Source organism: Coregonus clupeaformis, chromosome 9 (assembly GCF_020615455.1).
Source record: "Coregonus clupeaformis isolate EN_2021a chromosome 9, ASM2061545v1, whole genome shotgun sequence".
Lineage (NCBI taxonomy): Eukaryota > Metazoa > Chordata > Actinopteri > Salmoniformes > Salmonidae > Coregonus > Coregonus clupeaformis.
In genome coordinates, this window is record NC_059200.1 from 16,779,818 (window position 1) to 16,792,246 (window position 12,429).

Below are 12,429 nucleotides of genomic sequence, written 5' to 3' on the forward strand. Positions count from 1 at the left end.
GAGGGTGGTGTGGTCTGCACAACACATCATTGAGGGCAAACTGCCTGCCCTCCAGGAAAATCTACAGCACCCGGTGTCACAGGAAGATCATCAAGGACCTCCGCCACATCTAGAAGGCAGAGACCGTACAGGTGCATCAAAGCTGGGACCAAGAGACTGAAAAACAGCTATCTTCAGGCCATCAGACTGTTTACAAGTCACCATGAGCCGGCCTCCACCCAGTACCCTGCCCTGAACCTTAGACACTGTAACTAGCCGGCTACCACCCGGTACTCCACCCTGCGTCTTAGAGACTGCTGCCGTATGTACATAGTAATTGAACACTAGTCACTTTAATAAATGTTTCCATGGTGTTTTTAACCACTTCTTATGTATAAACGGTATTCTAGTCGAGGCTCATCCTTTATAACTACTGCTGAACACCTTTCCTATTCATACACTGCCATACACACCATTATGTACTGTACGTGTTTATTTACAGTGCCTTGCAAAAGTATTCATCCCCCATTGGTGTTTTTCCTATTTTGTTGCATTACAACCTGTCATTTAAATTGATTTTTATTTGCATTTCATGTAATGGACATACACAAAATAGTCCAAATTGGTGAAGTGAAATGAAAAAAATTACTTGTTTCAAAATATTCTAAAAAAGAAAATAACGGAAAAGTGGTGTGTGCATATGTATTCACCCCCTTTGCTATGAAGCCCCTAAATAAGATCTGGTGCAACCAATTACCTTCAGAAGTCACATAATTAGTTAAAGTCCACCTGCGTGCAATCTAAGTGTCACATGATCTCAGTATATATACACCTGTTCTGAAAGGCCCCAGAATCTGCAACACCACTAAGCAAAGGGGCACCACCAAGCAAGCGGCACCATGAATAATAATAATATGCAAGACCAAGGAGCTCGCCAAACAGGTCAGGGACAAAGTTGTGGAGAGGTACAGATCAGGGTTGGGATATAAAAAAACATCAGAAACTTTGAACATCCCACGGAGCACCATTCAATCCATAATAAAAAAAATTGAAAGAATATGGCGCCACAATAAACCTGCCAAGAGAGGGCCTTCCACCAAAACTCATGGACCAGGCAAGGAGGGCATTAATCAGAGAGGCAACAAAGAGACCAAAGATAACCCTGAAGGAGCTGCAAAGCTCCACAGCGGAGATTGGAGTATCTGTCCATAGGACCACTTTAAGCCGTACACTCCACAGACCTGGGCTTTACGGAAGAGTGGCCAGAAAAAAGCCATTGCTTAAAGAAAAAAATAAGCAAACATGTTTGGCGTTTGCCAAAAGCCATGTGGGAGACTCCCCAAACAGATGAGACTAAAATTGAGCTTTTTGGCCATCAAGGAAAACGCTATGTCTGGCGCAAACCCAACACCTCTCATCACCCCGAGAACACCATCCCCACAGTGAAGCATGGTGGTGGCAGCATCATGCTGTGGGGATGTTTTTTCATTGGCAAGGACTGGGAAACTGGTCAGAATTGAAGGAATGATGAATCGCGCTAAATACAGGGAAATTCTTGAGGGAAACCTGTTTTAGTCTTCCAGAGATTTGAGACTGGGACGGAGGTTCACCTTCCAGCAGGACAATGACCCTAAGCATACTGCTAAAGCAATGCTTGAGTGGTTTAAGGAGAAACATTTAAATGTCTTGGAATGGCCTAGTCAAAGCCCAGACCTCAATCCAATTGAGAATCTGTGGTATGACTTAAAGATTGCTGTACACCAGCGGAACCCATCCAACTTGAAGGAGCTGGAGCAGTTTTGCCTTGAATGGACAAAAATCCCAGTGGCAAGATGTGCCAAGCTTATAGAGACATACCCCAACAGACTTGCAGCTGTAATTGCTGCAAAAGGTGGCTCTACAAAGTATTGACTTTGGGGGGGTGAACAGTTATGCACGCTCAAGTGTTCTGTTTTTTTTGTCTTATTTCTTGTTTGTTTCACAATAAAAAATATGTTGCATCTTCAAAGTGGTAGGCATGTTGCGTAAATCAAATGATACAAACCCCCAAAAAATCAATTTTAATTCCAGGTTGTAAGGCAACAAAATAGGAAAAATGCCAAGGGGGGTGAATACTTTCGCAAGTCACTGTATACATTTATATTTCGGACTTTGACATTGCTTGTTCTGACATTTTTTAATGTTTTATATTTTTGGGATTTGTGTGTTGTTTTGTATTGTTAGGTATACTACACTGTTGGAGCTAGAAACAAGCATTTCGCTGCACCTGCGATAACATCTGCAGATATGTGTACAGGACCAATACTATTTCATTTAGATTAGAGCTTGACATGAGTGCCACATAACATGTTGAAATGTTGGAGTCATACTTATACTAATTTATGTTATTCAATATGCATAAGCTGCCATGTAGGCCTATGTATTAAAACGTTGTATCATTTTCTTAGGCATCACACTGATCACCTTGGTGATCTGGTTCCCGTGGCATGTGGTGTTTTTGGAAACTACAAGTGGCCCATAGCAGCAAGGAAGATCTTGATGGTATGTCTATTCTGAGTTCAGGAAGATCTTGATGGTATGTCTATTCTGAGTTCAGGAAGATCTTGATGGTATGTCTATTCTGAGTTCAGGAAGATCTTGATGGTATGTCTATTCTGAGTTCAGGAAGATCTTGATGGTATGTCTATTCTGAGTTCAGGAAGATCTTGATGGTATGTCTATTCTGCGTTCAGGAAGATCTTGATGGTATGTCTATTCTGAGTTCAGGAAGATATTGATGGTATGTCTATTCTGAGTTCAGGAAGATCTTGATGGTATGTCTATTCTGCGTTCAGGAAGATCTTGATGGTATGTCTATTCTGAGTTCAGGAAGATCTTGATGGTATGTCTATTCTGAGTTCAGGAAGATCTTGATGGTATGTCTATTCTGAGTTCAGGAAGATCTTGATGGTATGTCTATTCTGAGTTCAGGAAGATCTTGATGGTATGTCTATTCTGAGTTCAGGAAGATCTTGATGGTATGTCTATTCTGAGTTCAGGAAGATCTTGATGGTATGTCTATTCAGGAGGCAGTCGTGCTAAAGCAAACAAAGGAAAGGAGGGTCGCTCAACAACAATGACAAAAAGCATGAGGCTTACCAAGAAAAACTTCCAGAAAGTACTAATTAATTCGAGGTAAAAAGGAGTTGGAGCACTCAACAACAAAAAAAGACATATGTATTTATTTTAGATCACTTTAATACATTGTTCTTCAAGATGAGTACAGGTGACTGACGTTTCAACGTCAAGCTGATGTCTTCCTCAGACTGACCTGACCCATTGCACTTAGCTCCTATTTATAGCCTAGTGGCCGAGACACAACAATGTAAAAACAATTATAATGATATGTTTCAATGTAAATGGCAAATGATCACACAAAAATAATAAGAGCAATAGTGTGTCTCGTTAATCAATAGGCCTTGTCAAAATATACATAGGTGATATTTGGGTGTCTGTGAATCCAGAGAGAGAGACCCAAAACAATCAAGGCAATAATATTATAGAAACGAGGATAGTGAAAAATCATCGTTTAGCCCGTTTGGATGCACAGTGTCTAAGGAGTACTGCCAGAATGCCTCTCTTTGTTTTAGTTTACGTACGATGTCACCTCTTGGTGAAATGTGGAAGTGGTATATGGCCACAAAGCGCAGGGAGGAAGGTGAGCCATGGTTGGCGCAGTAGCATTGTCCGTGTTTTTATTAGGCTACAAATAGCAGCCTTATGTTCTGCGATGCTAAATTTCAATGGTCGTTTAGTTTGACCAATATTAGATGCCCCGCAGATGCATTTGAGCATGTATATGACATTTGTGGTGCTACAATTAATTTGGATTTTGTATTATTGAACTGTTCTCGGGTGGTAAAAAGCGTTAGTATTGGTCGTATTGTCACGCTTGCTGCTTGCTGTGCGTAACGGAATCGTCTAGATTGCGCGCCCGGCGAAAACAAATGCGAGGGGACACTGTTGTGAACTCTCGTAGATTTGGATCACTTTTGAGGATGTTCCAGTGTTTCAATACAATGAATTTGACGCGACCGGTACATGGGCTGTACTCCGTGGGGGCTTTGACGTTAAGTCTCTCTAGCACGGGTATAGACCTGTTCGATGGCACTCTGAGTCTTATCATACCCGCGTTGCAGCAACCTGGTGTACGAAATCTATGTCTGTGCTACAGTTACGTCAGAGTCTTAGGAATTTACCCACAGGTATGTTCCGCTTAAAGGTGTACGGGGTGATTACTGAATGCGCGTAAAGGTGTATTCCTACTGTGCAACTTGCGGAAGATGGTAGACACGAACTTGTTTTCTTTATTTTCATGGATTGTAAGATCCAAGAAGTCTTAGGCCTCACTCCCCCCTATCTGAGATTCAACACCCGTTCTGCCAGACACATTCTGTTAAAGGTCCCCAAAGCACACACATCCCTGGGTCGCTCCTCTTCAGTTCGCTGCAGCTAGTGACTGGAACGAGCTGCAAAAAACACTCAAACTGGCCAGTTTTATCTCCATCTCTTCATTCAAAGACTTAATCATGGACACTCTTACTGACAGTTGTGGCTGCTTCGCGTGATGTATTCTTGTCTCTACTTTCTTGCCCTTTGTGCTGTTGTCTGTACCCAATAATGTTTGTACCATGTGTTGTGCTGCTCCATGTTGGGTTGCTACCTTGCTGTGTTGTCGTGTGTTGCTGCCATGCTGTGTTGTTGTCTTAGGTCTCTCTTTATGTAGTGTTGTGGTGTCTCTCTTGTTGTGATGTGTGTTTGGTCCTATATTTATAGATGTATTTATTTTTTAATCCCAGTCCCCGCAGAAGGCCTTTTTGCCTTTTGGTAGGCCGTCATTGTAAATAAGAATTTGTTCTTAACTGGCTTGCCTAGTTAAATAAAGGTTAAAATATATATATATATTCTCTGCTGTGAATTTGAGATTGGGGTCAGATAGGTTCATATAAGAAATGAACTAGTACCATTCCATACCAGGTGGATGTCATCTATGTAGCTACATTCTGGAAATATGCTCAGTTTCCACCTCATTTTGTGGGCAGTGTGCACATAGCCTATCTTCTCTTGAGAGCCAGGTCTGCCTACGGCGGCCTTTCTCAATAGCAAGGCTATGCTCACTGAGTCTGTACATAGTCAAAGCTTTCCTTAAGTTTGGGTCAGTCACAGTGGTCAGGTATTCTGCCACTGTGTACTCTCTGTTTAGTGCCAAATAGCATTCTAGTGTGCTTTGTTTTTTTGTTAATTCTTTCCAAAGTGTTAAGTCATTATTTTTTTGTTTTCTCATGATTTGGTTGGGTCTAATTGTGTTTCTGTCCTGGGGCTCTGTGGGGTCTGTTTGTGTTTGTGAACAGAGCCCCAGGACCAGCTTGCTTAGGGGACTCTTCTCCAGGTTCATCTCTCTGTCGGTGATGGCTTTGTTATGGAAGGTTTGGGAATCGCTTCCTTTTAGGTGGTTGTTGAATTTAACGTATCTTTTCTGGATTTTGATAATTAGCGGGTATCGGCCTAATTCTGCTCTGCATGCATTATTTGGTGTTTCACGTTGTACACAGAGGATATTTTTGCAGAATTCTGCTTGCAGAGTCTCAATTTGGTGTTTGTCCCATTTTGTGAATTATTGGTTGATGAGCGGACCACAGACCTACAACCATAAAGGGCAATGGGTTTAAAAACCCATTAAAAATGTATCTCTCTCTCTCTCTCTCTCTCTCTCTCTCTCTCTCTCTCTCTCTCTATTCAATTCAATGGGCTTTATTGGCATGGGAAACATATGTTAACATTGCCAAAGCAAGTGAAATAGATACACAAAAGTGAAATAAACAATAAAAATGAACAGTAAACATTACACTCACAAAAGTTCCAAAAGAATAAAGACATTTCAAGTGTCATTATGTCTCTCTCTCTCTCTAGGTGGGTGGGTACTGTGGTGGGAGGGCTTCTCTTGATGGTAGTGGGGGTTGCCATTGCTGTTTTCTACCGAGGCTCCTGGCACAGTGCTGTTCTCTACCGAGGCTCCTGGCACAGTGCTGTTCTCTACCGAGGCTCCTGGCATAGTGCTGTTCTCTACCGAGGCTCCTGGCACAGTGCTGTACTCTACCGAGGCTCCTGGCACAGTGCTGTTCTCTACCGAGGCTCCTGGCACAGTGCTGTTCTCTACCGAGGCTCCTGGCATAGTGCTGTTCTCTACAGAGGCTCCTGGCACAGTGCTGTTCTCTACCGAGGCTCCTGGCACAGTGCTGTTCTCTACCGAGGCTCCTGGCACAGTGCTGTACCCGAGGCTCCTGGCACAGTGCTGTTCTCTACCGAGGCTCCTGGCACAGTGCTGTTCTCTACCGAGGCTCCTGGCACAGTGCTGTACTCTACCGAGGCTCCTGGCACAGTGCTGTTCTCTACCGAGGCTCCTGGCACACAGACACCTCTATCATCCTCATCATAGGAGCCGTTGAAGGTCTCAGGGTAATCAGTAATGAAGAGAGATCAGGATGGCTTCCAGAGTATAAGATGTTTTATTGACAAATACGTTTAGACATGACAGGCGCCCGGGAGAAAACTCTAGTACAGCTCCCAGGTACATTTTCTCAAAGCCTTACTTCCTTGTTCTTCTCTGTTAATACCTGGTCTTGCGTCATAATGTGCCTTGCAATAATTGGTTACAGTAATCAAACCCGGACCCGGCCGCGACCGGGAGACCCATGGGGCGGCACGCAATTGGCCCAGCGTCGTCCAGGGTAGGGGAGGGAAATGGCTGGCAGGGATGTAGCTCAGTTGATAGAGCATGGCGTTTGCAACGCCAGGGTTGTGGGTTTGATTCCCACAGGGGGTATGAAAAAAAAAAATGTATGCACTAAACTGTAAGTCGCTCTGGATAAGAGCGTCTGCTAAATGACTAAAATGTAAAAATGTGACAAACTTAATCATTACATCAGTGTTACAAGGAGCTTGTTAGCAGATGGAATGTACAGCGGGGTCTTCTCTCTCGACCTTGGGAGGAAACCCTCCCTAACCTAGACTCAAGGGATTCTTACAAAGATTTAATCAGTTTCAGAAACCACCTGCAGGATATTCTATGATAAGTCAGAAGAAAGTATTTTGTTTTTCGAAGGCCCGTTGGACATCACTGCTCACTGTCCATTTGAGCTTACAAACAAAACACAATGAGGCATATTTCTATATGTTGAGAATGACAAATCATTGTGATCTATTGCTATATGTCTATTTCTATTGCAAGTCACTATGACCCCGACTCTATGTCTAAGCCTTTATTACATTTAATGGCACGAACTCTGACCTTTGACATTTCCAGACCCTTCACCATCTTCCCCCTGATAGGCTACAGCGCCGGGGTTCATCACCGCTGTCATCATCAGGCAGCCATGGCAGAAGTCACAATATCACCAAACACCCTGTCGTCTTTCTCACGAAGATGGTGATGAGTTATGGATAATGGTGTTGTGACTGCAGCCATGACAGACGTCAGAAAATATGAATCCTATCATGTATTTGAATGACTGATATCGCCAACCCTTCCCCATTATCACTAAGACAGTGAACTATGACAGGGTTCTGTAGCTGAAGGTAAATGTGGTTCTCTGTCAGAAGGACCTGAAAACAACAACAGACATCAGCTTCTCTTCTGCTCTCCTGCCAGGTTGAGAATGTGTAGCGTGGCCATTGGGTGTAGGCAGTGGCAGCTCTTTTGGGTGTAGGTAATCCTCCTCCCGCTTGGCCAAAAAATGGTTTACTCAACGTTGTTTCCACGTCATTTCAACAACAAAAAAAAATCTATGTGGTGACGTTGAATCTACTTCAAAAACGGATCAACGTCAGGGAATTTCGTCATTTTTTTTTCACCCAACTTTTTAACCTAAATCCAATTACATTTTTTTTGAATTCACGTTAATTTACAACTCAACCAAATGTAAATCAACACTAGGTGTTAAACTGACGTCTGTGACCAGTGGGCTTCCTGTTGGGACGTAAGAGGAACTATTTAATTAACCAACTAATACATCATATTACTACTACACTGTTTTGTTCATTGCACTTCACTGTGTGATACAGGTGGCCAGCGGTCACAGTTGCAAAACCACAAAAACATCCCATAACGTTATGAGGCTGCAGTTGCTGATTTCTCAGGCTATAGAATTTGAATGTTGACGTATGGCTGATCTTGCACATTGCCCCTCTGAAAAGCCCCTCCCACATCTTGGTTACAGGTGCCGGACCATTGCCATGGAGACAGGGGCTCAGAACATCCAGATAATAATAATAATAATAATAATAATATGCCATTTAGCAGACGCTTTTATCCAAAGCGACTTACAGTCATGCGTGCATACATTTTTACGTATGATCTGTTCCACAATCCTGCAGCTGTCGTTCCCTCCTGAGAAGCTGGACCTGATGTTCACCTCCCCCCTCATGTACGGTGGCTTCCAGCTGCTCAACGGCCTGCTGCTGGCCACAGGTACAACAGGCAATATCACACCTAGCCCCAATCCCAAATGGTGGATCGCTAAACCCTACGGCCTATGCACTTGTGGAGATCTGAGAGGATTTGGCGGGTGCAAGCAATATGGTTATAACTCCACCTTGCCCTCTCTGATAGGCTAGGTGGAAGTTTCACCACCAATCAAATCCTCAGATCTGTGTAGGACATAGGGGTCTGTTTGGGATTGGGCCTTAAAATTAATATAATCCTGCATGAAGACATATGTTCACTATACTAGATGACTGACAGGGGGCGCTGTTCTGAAACCACCATCCGTCACGTGGATTATACTATAGTACACAAAAGTGGTCAAAGTAACTCCAACTTTGCCTGTCAGAACAAAAACACACAATTCTGTTTATTTATTTTGGTGCACGTTCTCATTCTAAGGAAGTTTATAACTTACAATGGCTGTTTTTTTCTCCCATTACAGTGTTTCAGAGCTATAAATGGACATGACTACAGACACTATCTGATGTCCCCTCTGGAGAGGACCCGCAGAGCTAGCTCAGTGTCAACGGTGGAAATGGGGAAGTCAGTGTGGAGTTTGAGAATGAACAAACTATCCCAAAGACCATACAAAGTAATGGAGCCTTACTGGGGAAACCAGATTCGAGGACGAATTGAAGTGTGGAATGAACAAAGCCGTTTATAAAGTCTCCTCCAAAATTACTGGCACCCTTGATAAGGATGAGAAGAAAATACTATATGAAATAAATAATACAAATACTGAGCTATATTGTCTTAAAAAAAAAAAAAGAGGGGAAATCATATTATTTTATACTAATACAATTGCTGAGAGATTATTCTAATTATATTTGTCAAAATTATTGGCACCCCTGTTTTTAATACTCCGGCACCCTCCCCTTGCGAGGATAACGCCACTGAGCCTTTTTCTAAAATGTTTTATGAGTTGGCGAACACATTGGTAGGGATCATTCCTACATACAGCATCTTCCCAGGTCCTTGATACCCTTCAGTCTGTGCGTATGGAGTACCCTCTTCTATTCAAACCACAGGTTTTCAATGGGGTTCTAGTCCAGTCACTGTTGACATTTCATCAATGTATTTTAATGTATAAAAGTACAGACATGCCTAACTGTGATGTTTTTAATGCATTGATTCTACTAATATAAGTGTTGCATTTGAAAGTTATTTTTTCAGAAAAATAAAGATTAAGAAAAAAAAAAATTTAACAGCCTTTTTATGCCTTGAGTGTAATAGAAGTATCAATGCATTGTTTATATAATGGACATGAAGTCTACTTTTGCTCATGTGAGCCCTGATAAGAGGTCACTTTACTCAGGATTCCCCTTTTGGATCAACCTTGTTCCTACGGCAGAACAGATACCCTACTCTGTGGATGCTACTGTGAGGTCAAAGATATTGCATAACATCTCTCACAAGAGCCGATTCAGCTGTATCTGACCAGTTGAGTCGATAGGGTGCAAAGTTTTGCTCCCTTGTTCTGCTGAAAACATTACTCTATAAATGGACAATTACATATTGATCCAGTGATCCATGAAGGCTTAGGAATGACATCAAAGTTCAAGCGAGTTTAGAATCAACTCTTAGCCCAAGCATCCTAACGGATGTTGGTGAGTTTGTGTGAGAGAGAAGAGAGAGCTACTATACTTAGTGGTAGAGAAGAGAGAGCTACTATACTTAGTGGTAGAGAAGAGAGAGCTACTATACTTACAGTGGTAGAGGCTGGTGTCGTGGCGCACCAGAGCAGTGGAGCCTGTCACCAGCAGAGCAGTGGAGCCTGTCACCAGCAGAGCAGTGGAGACCCAGAAAAGGGTGAGGACACATGGATTAGGCTACATGTCTGACTGTGTTTAGTTTCTCTAATGTCCACACTGGGACCGGCATGGCTGTGGCAGTATGTAACAAAGCAATACTCTCTCTGTGATGATGCCTCAATATAACAGGTAGAGGGAAAGTAAACCGTGTGAACATTATTGCCAACCAGTACTGTATTGTGCTGTCCCAGATATTTTCTTGTCACATTATCCTTTCCAGCACGGCTCCAGCAACAATGGTGGATACGTAACCAGGACAGCTCAGCTTGGCTTAGCCAGAGCCGTTTTCTTACAGAGTTCACACAACTCTTTGTTTGGGGTGCATATATTGTATGTCAGAGACTAAACATTCATATGAAAATATAACACCAACATAGGGGGGCAGGGCTTTCGTCCCTCTACCCAACAGAGATCAGATGTTAATCATTTGTTGCAAGATTTTATTGGCCAAGATAGTTAAACTGAATAGCTTTCATATGACCCTATAAAGTATACCTTTAACTGCCTTACATCGCACATTTTTCTGTAGTAGATTGTATAACACTATGTTTTATACTTTAACTGATGCAAAACATTCTGTGCAATAAACAGACTACCACATGAGCATCACTGATTGTAACGGCTTCCGTAACATTTTTGATTGAATCAGCACACCAGTTCGTAGTGGGACACATAAGATAATATAATATTTTATTGATCCCCTAAGGGGAAATGCGATTGCGCCACATGTGCATAAGACAACATCAATCAATCAGTCAACACATTACCAACGAATACTAATGTAGTCCGAGGAGTCTATGGGTAACTCCTCTGGTCCCCAGAACAACTCCACAGAAACTAGGCTCCAACGCATTAAGGGCTTCACCTCTCTGGGACTCTCCGTCATCGGCTTCGGCACCTCTCTGTGTCCAACGCACAGAGACAGGAGATGGTACCTGGCTGCTTATCATGTTTACACGTTTCAAAGTCACCCGATGTATTTAGCGTGCACTTTGGAAACGTCACAGGCCCATCTCAGTTCCTCACAAGTTGAACTGTTTAGTTTAAGAGTGATTTGGTCAACATCCTGGAGTATTTTGAACAAGGGTCAGCAGATTCACTCTGTGTGTTGTTATTCTGTGTCCCGTGTCTGCCGTTGTAGATTGCTTTCTGTGTTTTCCAAGGCATGTTCTTTCAGTTGGTGTTCACCAACACTCTCCAGCTAGGGTCTCTGATAGTCTATATCAGGACTGCTCCAACCCTGTTCCTGGAGAGCTACCGTCCTGTAGGTTTTTGCTCCAAACCTAATCTAGCGCACCTGATTCTAATAATTAGCATGTTGATAAGATGAATCAGGTTAGTTAACACCTGGGGTTGGAGTGAAAAACCTACAGGAGTGTAGCTCTCCAGGAACACGGTTGGAGAGCCCTGACCTACAGGATGGTAGCTCTCCAGGAACAGGGTTGGAGTGGAAACCTACAGGATGGTAGCTCTCCAGGAACAGGGTTGGGCAACCCTGCGCTATATGATCCAGGGCTGCCCAACCATCTGGATGCTCAGCTTACTGGGGGGATTCCTGTTCAGCGCAGGTGAGTGACCAGACCAGGGGGTAATTTGATAAGTACACAATAAGACTACAATAACAAAAGAGGCGGCAGGTAGCTTAGTGGTAAAGAGTGTTGTGCCAGTAACCGAAAATGTCACTGGTTCTAATCCCCGAGCCGACTAGGTGAAAAATCTGTCGATGTGCCCTTGAGCAAGGCACTTAATCCTAATTGCTCCTGTAAGTCGCTCTGGATAAGAGTGTCTGCTAAATGACTAAAATGTTTTTTAAAAAAGCTGTGTGTGTGTCATGTCTACCTCTAACCTGATTCTGTGATTGCTTGTTTTGTAGGGAATCTCACCACTTTACCGATAATAAAAACAATCAGACTTGGTATGGGATTCCTCATTTGGTCAACATTTTCTCTTCTTATGGCATGGGCCACCGCAAGTTGATGTGTATTTCAGTAATAGATACTTCATTACAAATCTGGGGTAAAAATACAGATAATTGAGGCCTGATTTTTTAAAATTGACCTAATCAATCACATGGTAAATCACATAAATGTTTGACCCTTCCTGTAATGGCATCAATGT

At 42.8% G+C, this 12,429-nt stretch overlaps 1 long non-coding RNA gene across 1 annotated transcript; it reads left to right on the forward strand.

Moving 5' to 3' along the window:
* The first annotated feature begins 2,090 nt into the window (after positions 1-2,090).
* On the forward strand, positions 2,091-10,920 carry LOC121573389. The gene is made up of 3 exons (XR_006661430.1): positions 2,091-2,520; positions 8,392-8,485; positions 8,943-10,920. It is a non-coding gene; the product is annotated as an uncharacterized LOC121573389 (long non-coding RNA).
* The last annotated feature ends 1,509 nt before the right edge of the window (positions 10,921-12,429 follow it).